Source organism: Acipenser ruthenus, chromosome 50, assembly GCF_902713425.1.
Source record: "Acipenser ruthenus chromosome 50, fAciRut3.2 maternal haplotype, whole genome shotgun sequence".
Classification (NCBI taxonomy): Eukaryota; Metazoa; Chordata; class Actinopteri; order Acipenseriformes; family Acipenseridae; genus Acipenser; species Acipenser ruthenus.
In genome coordinates, this window is record NC_081238.1 from 1,626,448 (window position 1) to 1,640,007 (window position 13,560).

General features: G+C 40.0%; 1 protein-coding gene across 2 annotated transcripts in view; it reads left to right on the forward strand.

The window, feature by feature from the left end:
* Positions 1-1,317: 1,317 nt before the first annotated feature.
* LOC117967631 (neuroligin-2-like) overlaps positions 1,318-13,560 on the forward strand; it is a 111,249-nt gene continuing 99,006 nt past the window's right edge. Inside the window, exon 1 of one of the 2 annotated variants that reach the window (XM_059015380.1) lies at positions 1,318-2,239. The gene's annotated coding sequence lies outside the window, so the exon portion shown is untranslated. The remainder of the gene's footprint in view (positions 2,240-13,560) is intronic. The other variant, XM_059015379.1, reaches the window with a different exon arrangement.

Sequence of the window (13,560 nt, forward strand, 5' to 3'; positions counted from 1 at the left end):
GTGGAATCTCCCTGTAGGTTATTCTGTAAAACCAGGCATTTGACCAGATGACTAATAAGTTCATGCTTTGGGCTAAATGCTACAGTGTGAAGCTCATAATTTGACAGATTGCCTAAACACCTTGATTAACGGGTTCAAGGAAATAATCCCATTAATCTCCCTGCTGTGCACCTCCAGTCTTTATGTGAAGCTTTGAAGAGATAGCAAACCAAATGAGATTTCCCCAGGTCATGTCAAGCCTTACTGCCTGTCAATAACCAATCAGCTGCTTCCCCTAATGAATGACATGCTTTGCAGCCTTGCTTTGGCAATGCAATCTCTTCTCTGATTGGTCAATACAACAAATCTCATTGGCCAGTACAGTATCTGGAAACAGAAATGCTATAAAATGTATTTTCTTTTTAAAATGATATCTTTCTTTCAGGTAGTCTTGCACGTCCTTGGTTAGCTGGAGAGCAAAACTGACCCCACACCTGCAACACCTTCATTCCTGTCATTAACCAACCAGCTGCGGCTCCCCCTATTGACAGACATGCTTTTTGCCAATAACCTGCTTTGACCCAGGAGACACTGCTGAGGTGAAATGACCTAGGAAGTGCAAGTGTAACAGATGTCCAGAGACTAAAACATGTAAAGTGAGAACTTTCTTTAAGCTAAAGTAACACCCGATGACATGTTTTAGAATGCAAATACAGGTTTGGTATAATATGTGTTTCTTTCAGAACTGCACATTTGAGATCTCTATAATGAACGGGACAGGAACGATTATTATTTATTTCTTAGCAGACACCCTTATCCAGGGCGGCTTACAATTGTTACAAAATATCACATTGTTTTTACATACAATTACCCATTTATACAGTTGGTTTTTTTACTGGAGCAATCTAGGTAAAGTACCTTGCTCAAGGGTACAGCAGCAGTGTCCCCCACCTGGGATTGAACCCACGACCCTCCAGTCAAGAGCCCTAACCACTACTCCACACTGCTGCCCGATTCGTAAAATTCGTAAAACACCCACCCGCCAGCACGCTGCCAATTCATCATCAGAGAGGTCAGTGTGATGAAAACGCTGATGAGCATGACGTATTAACATAATTACAGAATATAATAAATAAGAATTAGTAATGAAATGCTTCATCAGGTTTGATAAGCAATGCTGCAGCTTAGAGCAACAATGTAAGCGTGAAATAATAGGGTGTTCTCAGTGCATTAAGCTTATAATGTTTCACGACAATTAGATACGCGCTTATCCAGGTACATGCAAGAATATAAGTGAGACCGACGGATGGACGGACTGACCGTTCACGTGTTCACACACACACGCACGCACGCACACGCACGGAGAAAGGGGTAGTACCGCTTTAAGATGCTCTGACGTCACCTTGATGCAGGTTTCTGAGATTTCTTCATGGACCCTGACTCACTTCATGTCTGAATCAGCCGAGGGACTCGCTGCTTCTGTGGATGGAAACGTGAAAATTGGGATTCAGGGAGAAAAGGAAGGGGGGGTGAATTTAACAAACACACACTGCCGACAGATCGCTCCAAACTCGGGATTGAGAACATTAAAGAACACACAGAAATCACAGCATCCTCTTTGCAGACATCGCCAGCTCCGGGGATATGTGGCTTTGCACGACAAAGCAGTGTTTATGAATAACATTAATAACAGGCTACCAGAGAGAGCATCGTGATTTTGTGATTTGAGTATTTTTTCCTAATTTGCGAATCAAAGAAAGGGACACGGGCGGACGAGAAGGACGGAGAGCAAGGAGTCGTGGATTTATTTTTTAAATATATATACATCATGCACCTCAATATATATACAAAGATTTCTGCAAAGATGGCTATTTTTTCGTTTGTTTAATATTGAGAAGACCGACAGATGTTGTGGAATGCGTTTGCAATGTAGATGAGGCGCTCGGAAATGATATAAAAAAACACATTTTGGTTATTTTTTACCGTTTGTATATATTTTATTATTTTAAAAAAATGCACGTCTCTAGTGATCTGGGAGAAAGCGGAGGAGTGTGAGTTTCACAGGGGATCCGAAGCTATTTTCCTTTTCCGTTTTTTTTTTTTTTTTTTTTATAGAATAAAAATGCGTTGATGCATTGAGAGAAGCTTGTCGGCGCTGAACAGAAGCCGAAAGAGTCTGTAATTCCAAATTCAAGAGCAGGGAGGCAGATATTGCAAAGAGGATTCTATCCGCCGCTCCAGAGCCCAGAGCCGAGCCGAGGTAGGTAACCTGCTCGCCATTTCTAGGGACTGCATTTTTGTTTCAGTTGAAAATGATTGGAAAACAATTTCATGTATGGTTTTATTTTAGGGTAAACGTTTTGAGTGTGTTTACAGGAAAGAAATGTTTATCCGCTGAAAAAGTCGTGTGTGTGTCGTTACATAACTGCCGGTACGAGATATTGCATCCACATAAACACACACACACACACACACACACACTGACACACACACACACTGACACACACTGACACACACTGACATACACACACACACACACACACACTGACACACACTGACACACACTGACACACACACACACTGACACACACTGACACACACTGACATACACACACACACACACACACACACACACACTGACACACACACACACACACACACTGACACACACACTCACACACACACACACTGACACACACACACACACACACACACTGACATACACTGACACACACACACACACACACACTGACACACACTGACATACACTGACACACACACACACACTGACACACACACACTCACACACACACACTGACACACACACACACACACTGACATACACTGACACACACACACACACACACACACTGACACACACTGACATACACACACACACACTGACATACACACACACACACACTGACATACACACACACACACACTGACATACACACACACTGACACACACACACACTGACATGCGCACATACACTGACACACACGCACACAGACACTAACACACACTCTCTCTCTCTCACACACACACACAGACACTCTCTCTCTCTCTCTCTTCTCTCTCACACACATTGTAAACTGTGTTGTAAATAAATTTTGGGGTGTTTGAATTATGCGTTCATCCCTAAATATCACTAGGATACTGCTGTACAGTAGATGACCTGTGGTTTGCGCCAGCTGTCGCTTGGACTGTTATATAGAAATCGCTACATGACTATATTATTATTATTATTATTATTATTATTATTATTATTATTATTATTAGATTCAGCCTAAGGGGTCGAATTGGAATAGATTAGATTTCATCCTCGATTTAACAAACTCCTCCCCATTTTAAAATTAGCATGTTAAGTAATTCAAGTCGATTAAAAGCCGGGTGCCAAATCGTGTTCTTTACAAATGTGTTGTGGAAAATAATGCGGCCCATCTACCGTGTCTATTAATTTTAATCGAATGCAATAACTTATGATACTTATTATTATTATTATTATTATTATTATTATTATTATTATTATTGTCATGTCTCTTTCCAATCCCCCCGCCCCCCGCTCCACACGAGCCTGAACCCGAGTCCATTTTTCCTTTGACTTACAGAAGTGTTTTTTTTTTTTTTTTTTTAATTCAGTTTGAAATCATGCGAAGAAACAGCTACACACTCACAAAGCCTTGCGGTTAATATGAACCGTATTTTGTCATCTATAAATAGGAAAAGAAATGACGTGTTTACAAGGCTTTTCCTCTTCTGAACTCAGCAAGGCAAGCGGCTGTCGTGTAACCATCTATCCGCTCCAAACGATTCGGAGCGGGGTCTGAGCGTCACGCACCTCAAAAGCAATTATTAAATAATACATTTAATACACGAACACGGCCGAGGTATAGAATATATAGAATTGTATTAGTATAGTGAGAAGCAGTGCTCAAATTATTATTATTATTATTATTATTATTATTATTATTATTGTTATTGTTATTATTATTATTATTATTATTATTATTATTATTATTATTATTAGGCTCATAGCTGACACACGTTTTGATTTCGGTGAGTGCTTGATAACAGTTTTGGTATGTGCGAGTTTATGCTATCTCTGTTTTTGTTTGATTTGGTTTGAATGTTTCTGATGTCACGGTGTCTTGGTTCTGTTGTTAATGTGTTGCCTTACTATTTAACTCGAGTCTTGTATTAACGGCACCCATCTGTATAAATCATATGCAAATTCCACCTTGTTCAACACATAATAGCCTCACTGGAGCCAACAAGCCTCAGTTAAGCGTCTAATAAAAAGCGAGACTAACGTTGAAATCACGTATTTCTAAATCTGTGAGAATGTCTGTAGTTCTGTAGAGCGTGTGTGACATTCACAAAACCAACACGAGTGTTGTACTGTCACTACGTGCTGACGTCACAATAGCATGACGGCAACAAGTTACTGTGTGAAATATGCACAGTGAACAGATAGTTACTGTTTAATTGAACCATCTAGAATGCAGAACCGTAACCCTAAGCCTTTTACTGTCCAATCATTTGTTATTTAGTAGATGCCTTTATCCAAGGCGACTTACAAAGACTAGGGTGTGTGAACTATGCATCAGCTGCAGAGTCACTTACAATTACGTCTCACCCGAAAGAAGGAGCACAAGGAGGTTAAGTGACTTGCTCAGGGTCACACTATGAGTCAGTGGCTGAGGTGGGATTTGAACCGGGGACCTTCTGGTTACAATCTCTGTTCTTTAACCACTGGACCACACAGCTTCCTTTAGGTAATTACAAGAACAACATTCTGTCGAGAGGTTCCGTGACACCATAGCCCAGAATATAAAAGTCAGAATAGTTTACAAAATATTACACCCCACGAAAATTACTGTTTATAAGGGGTCGTACTGTCACAGGGTCCTGACTGTAGGAAACGTTTCCAGGCTCTGGCGCTGGCTTAGGAAGTGACTGTTTCTCTTCATGCGCTACAGCGGCCCCTACTGGCCAAGGTGCACAGTAAGTCAAATGGGATACCTGCAGGTCTGGCCTTTGTCCTCAAGGGGCCGACAGACAGCAGATATATTCACTGTAGAGCACTGTAAAGTGGCAGAAATTAAAATTAGTTTTTTTTGTGTGGTTGTTAACATAATGTGATAATTTTTTGATTGTCTTAGAATTATTCAGCGTGGTTATTAACTACAGGAGTCATGCGCAGTCTTATTTATTATCTTAAAGAGTCTGTATTAAAAAAAAAAAAAAAAAACCTGCTGATTAAGGCTATTTGCGTCGCTGGTGGCATTTTAAATCACAATAGAGAAGCGATGCCGTGAAACAAGAAATACAGTTCTGGCCAAAAGTCTTGCATCACCTAGAATTTTAGTATTGAGACATTAATAAAATAAAATAAACTTTATGAACATAATTGTAATATTTTAGTTGACATCATGTAATCAAAGAAACTACAAAATGATCTCACTAAAGTCTACCGGAAGCCATAACAGTAGTACAGTATTTCATGTTAGGTTCAGAAATGTCACATTTTTAAATGTTTGTCGGTTTTTCGTTAAGTACAGTACACCCTCGCTACTACAAACCCGTTGGGGTCCAAGCCTTTTGTTCGTTGTATCGAGGGGTTCGTTATAGCGAAAGGACAATCAAACTGAACGACAAACTGTTGGGAGTAAGTTAATGAGATGTATGCAGTATTCTGCCTTTGCTTTATAAATGACACTACTAAAAACAAAACTCCCGAGCTGAACTTTTATTCATAATCAATCTGACACGAATCGTTTTCAAAGTGCACCAAGTCTTAATCCAACACGCAAGAATCCCAAACTGTGATTTTGTATTCCAAATCAACCCGACATGAAAAGTTCATCAGATCCTCGTTTTTTTCTTTAATCAATTTTGCTTTGCCGCATGGTTTTTGAACAAGCCAAAAAACAGAGTGCTTTTTGACAACCCATATTCACGACAGAGAGACATGCCTGCGTTGCTGATTTTTTCAAACGAACAATTTAGTTACCAGCATTATTGCAACATAAGTGTTTTTGTTTCAGAGGCACAGTTACACATCGCACGCCTTTTATTAAGAGTCGACTTCACCGCGGAGGGGCGTCCCGTGCGTACAGACCCAGATATTGACAGTGTGTGTTTATATTATCTTATTAAATTTTTTATTTGGGTCCCAGGGACCAGGTTCTTTTTAATGAAGGGCGTTATAGCGAGGGTGTACTGTATACGGAAAACTACAAAGCGGTGTGTAATTCAACAGGTAACATTTTTCAGCAGGTTTCATTCCATTTGTTAATTCTAGAGGGGGATGCAACATTTATGGCCATAGCTGTATCTGCGTCAGCTTAATGTTTGCACATATTCAAAGCAACAAATATTTGCAACTGTAAACTGTACATAAACTGAACGGAGTGATTATGCAAATTTGATATATTTCAATATTTCCAGATTTTTAATAACCGTGAAATTAGTGAAGATTTCTTGCCAGCAAACAGGGAATTTAAAATGAGAGCTTTCAGTAAGACAACAGACATGTCCATATAGAATAGTATTGAATAGAAATAGCCATGAACAGTTTAATAACAATTGAACTAGAGGTATTTAAGACCTAGTCATCGGGTAAGCAAAATGAGGTTTCACGGTGAAGTATATTAAAATGTGTGATTGACAGTGTGTGGAACATCTTCTTGTGTTCTGAAGATCCTTGTTTAAATGCAAGTGTGACAGACAGACGGACGCATGTACAGACAGAGAGACACCATATATCCCTGTTAGTGAAATAATAATACCACGTTTCATCACAATTGCATCAGCGTTTTTTTTTTTTTCAGATATAAAGAGGCAAGACTCCATATGCACAATAACATCCAGATATAGGGCAGCAGTGTGGAGTAGTGGTTAGGGCTCTGGACTCTTGACCGGAGGGTTGTGGGTTCAATCCCAGGTGGGGGCACTGCTGTTATACCCTTGAGCAAGGTACTTTACCTAGATTGCTCCAGTAAAAACCCAACTATATAAATGGGTAATTGTATGTAAAAATAATGTGATATCTTGTAACAATTGTAAGTTGCCCTGGATAAGGGTGTCTGCTAATAAATAAATAAATAATAATATTATAATAATAAACAAAGCAGTAATCCGTGCAAGTACACTGTTTTAACTATGAACTGTAAGTAATAGGAGTCCAATGGTGTTCATTTAATTCAAGAAACTCTGTCCCATCAGTAAGCAGGCTGCCCCCTTTTGTTTGTACCTTGACCGACGTTGTAGATTTTTCACTGTATATGGTTTGCCTTTTGTAAGCATGCAGTTTTTCACATTAAAAACACTGTTACATATATCAATAGAGGCTAATGAAATAAAAAGGCAATGCTTTTAAGCCTGTACAGTTATTAACACTGTGAAGCCTTACTGAATATGGGCGATGTTACCTAGGAGGCCTTGTTACAGGGGACCAGATCAATACATTCATTAAGTAAGGGGGGGGGGAGTGAGGAAGTGTCTTAATTTCCGCAGTCGTCAGTATCGTGAAAAATCACTGTGACCTACATCCACTAGTTCCCTCACCCCTAGATTCTAATCATCTCAACAACATGTGTGGTCCAGTGGTTAAAGAAATGGGCTTGTAACCAGGAGGTCCCTGGTTCATATCCCACCTCAGCCACTGACTCATTGTGTGACCCTGAGCAAGTCATTTAACCTCCTTGTGCTCCGTCTTTCGGGTGAGACGTAATTGTAAGTGACTCTGCAGCTGATGCATAGTTCACACACCCTAGTCTCTGTAAGTCGCCTTGGATAAAGGCGTCTGGAGACAGTCTCTACTATGTACCCTCCCCTTGCAAAACCCACTACCAGGGGAGATTTGAATACCATAGTGACCCTTTCTGAATTCTCTAATATTTAGATCTAATTGAATCAGCGCTTGCAAGCCTGTCCCCACAGTTTCAGATTGGTTCAGTGTGGGTGTGGCACGTATGGCTATTGAAGGGGGCTGACTCATTCCTTTAATCTTTCATTGGATGGATCGTTATTGCTAATGCCTTTCTGTGTGAGAAGGAGTTTGGCTATTAATATCAGGCTTGAGATCAGGCTTGCAGAAATTGAAATGTGTATTTGTTTTGCGGTTCAATCTGAGAGAAATGGAACCGCGTAGTTACAGTAACAAACTATACAGCATTTTATCGATATTCCTTTTTGGGATATTATACTTCTGCAACGATGCTTTGAAAAATGAACAATTGTGCAGTATTCCGATGAAGCCAGTGTTTTAATAATTCGTGATGCGCTTTCTGTCTTTAAAACAACATTAGCCATAATATTTCGATGGGATTAAATGTTTTCATCATGTCTGTGCATTCGCGCTGCATGTTTGGTCTCGTGATTTGTTTTAAAGATTATTTGGGCTTTTTCAGAGGGTTACTGAACACACTCTGAATGTGAAATCATTATTATTTATTTTTTAGCAGACACCTTTATCCAGGGCGACTTACAATTGTTATAAGATATCACATTATTTTTACATACAATTACCCATTTATACAGTTGGGTTTTTACTGGAGCAATCTAGGTAAAGTACCTTGCTTAAGGGTACAGCAGCAGTGTCCCCCCACCTGGGATTGAACCCACGACCCTCCGGTCAAGAGTCCAGAGCCCTAACCACTACTCCACACCCTTAGTAAACATTATTTCGCATGTGTATTGGTTGACTCAGTTGGTGTTTCATTTAATTAAACTCAAAATTTAGTGAAAGCTAACTGCTGATCTAAAATATTAAAGGTTTCTAAAAAATAAAAACTGTTATCTTAAATAATATAAAGCCCGTATTTGCTAGCTGTGTTTATTTATTTATTCCAGACCATTTCATATTTTGAAATGCATCTTATCTTTGTGTGTCGGGTTTGAAACACACACAACAGCAACATAATAAGTGTATATCAAAATATAAAACACTCTGAAATGATGAAGTACAAGGTGTAGGCTGATGTATTCAAAGAAAACACATTTCATACAAATCATTATTAAAGTTAATGAAGCCACGTCGCAGTTTCCATATACAGTAAATCTTAAATAAGATCTTTATTGCAAAGGCTGGAAGTATAACACAATTAATGCTCATCAATACAATGAAACACTGCAGTCACATATGCCAAAATGGTTCAATATTTCTAAACAAATAGTGCTATGGCAAATGGTTTTGTTCATCAAGACCACAGGGCTATCGATTTCTTAAAGGGAATGTCGGAGGCTGCTGATTGGCTAGCAGCTTCTGACTCCCACTTTTCATTGGCCAGCGCTAATTCCATCAGCGCCCAACTCCCTTCAACATCACAACATGAAGGGGACAGCTCAGTCCAGCACACAGGTAAAGCACTGCACCCTTAAGCTGGTGGATTGCCTTGTTTGTGCTACCTGGCCCCCCAGATTGTCACCCAGGCCTTCAGAGGTGAAAGGCAGGAATGAGAGGCTAGTGAATTAGAAGTTAGAGCTATCTAGCTCCCCCTTTTTGTAACTGGTGAAACAGCTGCTAGTCTGACCGTGGCATCAATACCTTCTCAAGTGTGTTCACAGTCAGACCTGCAGATACATGAGTGGCTTTGCTATGTAACAGCACCCCAGGCGAACGCAGTTTACAAGCAAATCAATTATCTGCCATTCAGCGCCAAAGAGCTGCTAAAAACGAAAGTCGCGAAAACACTGAAACATCATTCAGGGACAAGCATGTCACTGCCAGATACACAGAGCAATCCGCATCACGGGAAAGGATTAAGAGGATGGAAGCAGGTCATAGCCACCAGTCTGTTTCCTGTGCAGTCGTTTAGAAATGGTCTTCTATGAACATGGCCTCCAATTACATTTCAGACAGGATGAGTTGGAATACTAGAAAGGCAGAAGGGCTGTATCAAGGCTCACTCCTAATGGAGATGTTGGTTTTTCTTGATGGGATGACTGTGGACTCCTCTTGGAATGCAGGTTTAGGATTGAAACAAGCCAGCAATCTCACAGTTGCTCTTTCGTGAATCCTGATTTTTTCAGCATTTTGTCTTGGATGAAGTGTAGAAATGTGAGAAATGCTTTTCATTACCAAAGTGACAAGTTAACGTGATTATTATGTGTGATACCGCTGTGAAACACCTGCTCTGTGATTCATCACATCCAGTTGGTTTAGTCTCCTGTTGATGAAATTACAGAACAGTCATGGGGAGGGTGATGTAGCCTAGCGGTTAGAGCAGGGGACCGGGAGCACAGGAAGTGGTCGGGTAGCAGGAGGCAGGAGGAATGTTTCATATCATTACAAAAAGGATATTGCTGCTCCAGAAAGAGTGCAAAGAAGAGCGACCAGAATTATCCCGGCTTTAAAAGGCATGTCGTATGCAGACAGGCTAAAAGAATTGAATCTATTCAGTCTTGAACAAAGAAGACTACGCAGCGATCTGATTCAAGCATTCAGTATCCTAAAAGGTATTGACAATGTCGACCTAGGGGACTTTTTCAACCTGAAAAAAGAAACAAGGACCATGGGTCACAAATGGAGATTAGATAAAGGGGCATTCAGAACAGAAAATAGGAGGCACTTTTTTACACAGAGAATTGTGAGGGTCTGGAACCCCCAGTAATGTTGTTGAAGCTGACAACCTGGGATCCTTCAAGAAGCTGCTTGATGAGATTCTGGGATCAATAAGCTACTAGCAACCAAATGACCAAGATGGGCCGAATGGCCTCCTCTCGTTTGTAAACTTATGATCTTATGTTCTTATATAAATGATCATATTTAAAATATCTGCAAATCCAATATGACAAAAAAAAAGAAATAAAGCAATCAGCCTTATCATTTCAAGAGGGCCAGGGGTACTGTTGCTATTGCAAATAAAGAGGAATCCGGGTTAAAGAAGGACTGGTGATATTGTTGCTAGGGCAACCAAGAAGGAAATTGATTTTAAAGCCTTGGTCAGCACTTCTTTCAAAGGGGGCATTAATAATGTTTCTTACAGCGGGAAGAGAATGCATTTAAAGTCTTTAGTACTCCTTCAAAGGGGGGCAGAGATTGTGTGGCAATTTCCATGACACAAGCATGACAGTTTAAGTGTACCCTAGTTACCGGCGCCTCCATATGCAGAACCACAGCACAGCTCAATTTACAGAAGGGATTTTTATAGCTGAGTCTTCAACAGATTTCATAGCGCAATTGTTTGAGCACATATTGAAGCTGCCAGATTAAAAAACAGCTTTGAAAAATTTGTAAACTGGGTTTGTAAACATTTACAGTGGAAAGCAATGGTAAAAAAAACCAAACAAATAAAGATCAAACCAGATAAGTGGGTGTTTTAAACTGGGCAGTTAAAACAGAGGTACAATAATTCCTCTCTCTGAGGTGTGATGCAGGTATGTCTCCTGGGATATGCACTCCCAGTGGTCAACACATGTATTCAACATGCTGGTTTATATAATCTCTCGTGTTGCGCTGGCGAGAAAGCGCTGGCAGACTTGCCAATGCCAGCATCGGGAGACCAGGGATATGTTTATTAATATTTTGTGATGTTAAGCAGCCTGTCCACTGAAGCATGGCTTGGCATTGATCTGGAAGAGAATGATCTGATTATCCTTGCCATTCTCTACAAACAAACAGACCGCTGGGGTCATGCTTCACAGGAGTGTGACTTCAGCATGCAATGTGAACGCCTCGAAATAAATGAGACCTGCTGAACAATGTTACGTTAACATATTGAATTACACACCGCTTTGTAGTTTTCCCCATATACTTAATGAAAAACTGACTTAAAAAATGTGACATTTCAAAATCTCACATGAAATACTACTCTACTAATAATATGGCTTCCGGTAGACATTTTCTTTGATAACATGATGTTAAATAAAATATCTAAATTATGTTCATATAGCTGTTTTTTTGTATTTCAATCCTAAAACTTTAAGTGATGTAAAACTTTTGACCACAGCTGTAGACCTTCACGTGAGAATTACATTAATTAAGGTGATGTCATTTTTAACACTTGCTTCAATAAAATGTGTCACTGATGCAAGGGGGTGAGTTTCCTGGTTCTCGTTGACCTGACCTCCGGTCCCCATTTCAAGAAATGCACACCAAGGTTTTCAAATCCATTTTCTTACCTGTGCAGTTTTGAAAGAAACACGCGTTCTAGCAAGTATCACACACCACACATGGTTAAAGAAAGAGATAGCCATGCACTTCCTAGGTCATTTTCCCTTGAGTGACATGCTTTGACATGTAAGACCTGTACACTGAATGACATTTAAAAGATTTCTGGAGCAAATGATACAATGCTTTAAAGATCCCTTATACAGTACAGAACAGAATACAAGTTTGGGAAGGAGAAAAGGCCAATCGGCCCATCAAGGCTCATCCCTTGTTAGCGCACCATTCTCCTCTACTGGGGGGAACGCATTCAAAAGCACAGAATCTCGTCTCTTTTATGTTCCCAGTGTTTTAGATCCTATTACTTCACCTGCTAGGCTATTCCATGCATTTATAACTCTGTGTAAAAAATTGCTTCCTATCTTCTGATCTGAACTTACTTTTAGTCGGCTTCCATTTATGCCTTCTCAAGTTATGTCCTGAGTTAACTTTATAGAGACCATTTCTGATTTTAAAGACTTCAATCAATCCTCTCTTTCCCTTCTTCTCGGCTGAAGAGATTTCATTATTTTAACCTGTCCTCACAGCTCCTGTCATTAAGTCCTGGGATCAGCCTAGTTAAACACAGACCTTTCCAATCATTTTGTTCAAAATGTGTTATATGGAAAATGAAATCTTGGGAACGATCTCCAGTGCTTACATTTTGAATGTGTTTGTGATTTCTGTGAATAAAGTTGATTCGGGCTGAAAGCATTGCCCTTCAATCACCGCTCTGGAGTGGCTCACACAAGTTTCCTGCAGTAGCCATAGCAACGCTCTCCTGATTTCAGCCTGGGTTGAGGTCTATATCCACCAGAGTCAACAACCTGCTAATCTCATCTCATCCAGATCCTAGAGCAATCGGCTGTGCTAGGAGCATATCAAACAGGCGCATTGAAACCAGAGAGCAAAAGATACATTTAACAACAATGCACGGACGCAGTTTCAGTTTGAAATATGAGGTCGATCTTCTGCTCAAAATAGCCTCAGATGTTCCAACACGACTGTGGGACTGTGTCGTTTCACATTTCCATTTTAAAGTGCTGCATTTTTAAAGAGTAAGTGGCATTTTATTGTATTTTCTCTTGGCAGTTTGCTACAGCTGCTGAGCCAGGTGTGCAGGCGGTGCGCTTTTATGTGTTCTGAGAAAATGATTTATAATCATATAGCCGGGGAAATGCAATCATTTCTATAGGTTTTGGTCGTCTGCCATCCCTGCCTTCAATAACACATGACACGTGGATTTATGGCGCAAGCCTATCTCATAACCCTTTCATTGTTAAATTTCTTATGTAATCATGTATATTTCATGACTCCCACAGTAAAACTTATTCTTAGTAAATTTAACCTTTTACTTTCTAGTATCAATGAAAGTTATTTAGTGAGCAGTTCAGTCTCCATGTCTCAAGCCTGCCCTGGAGTGGAG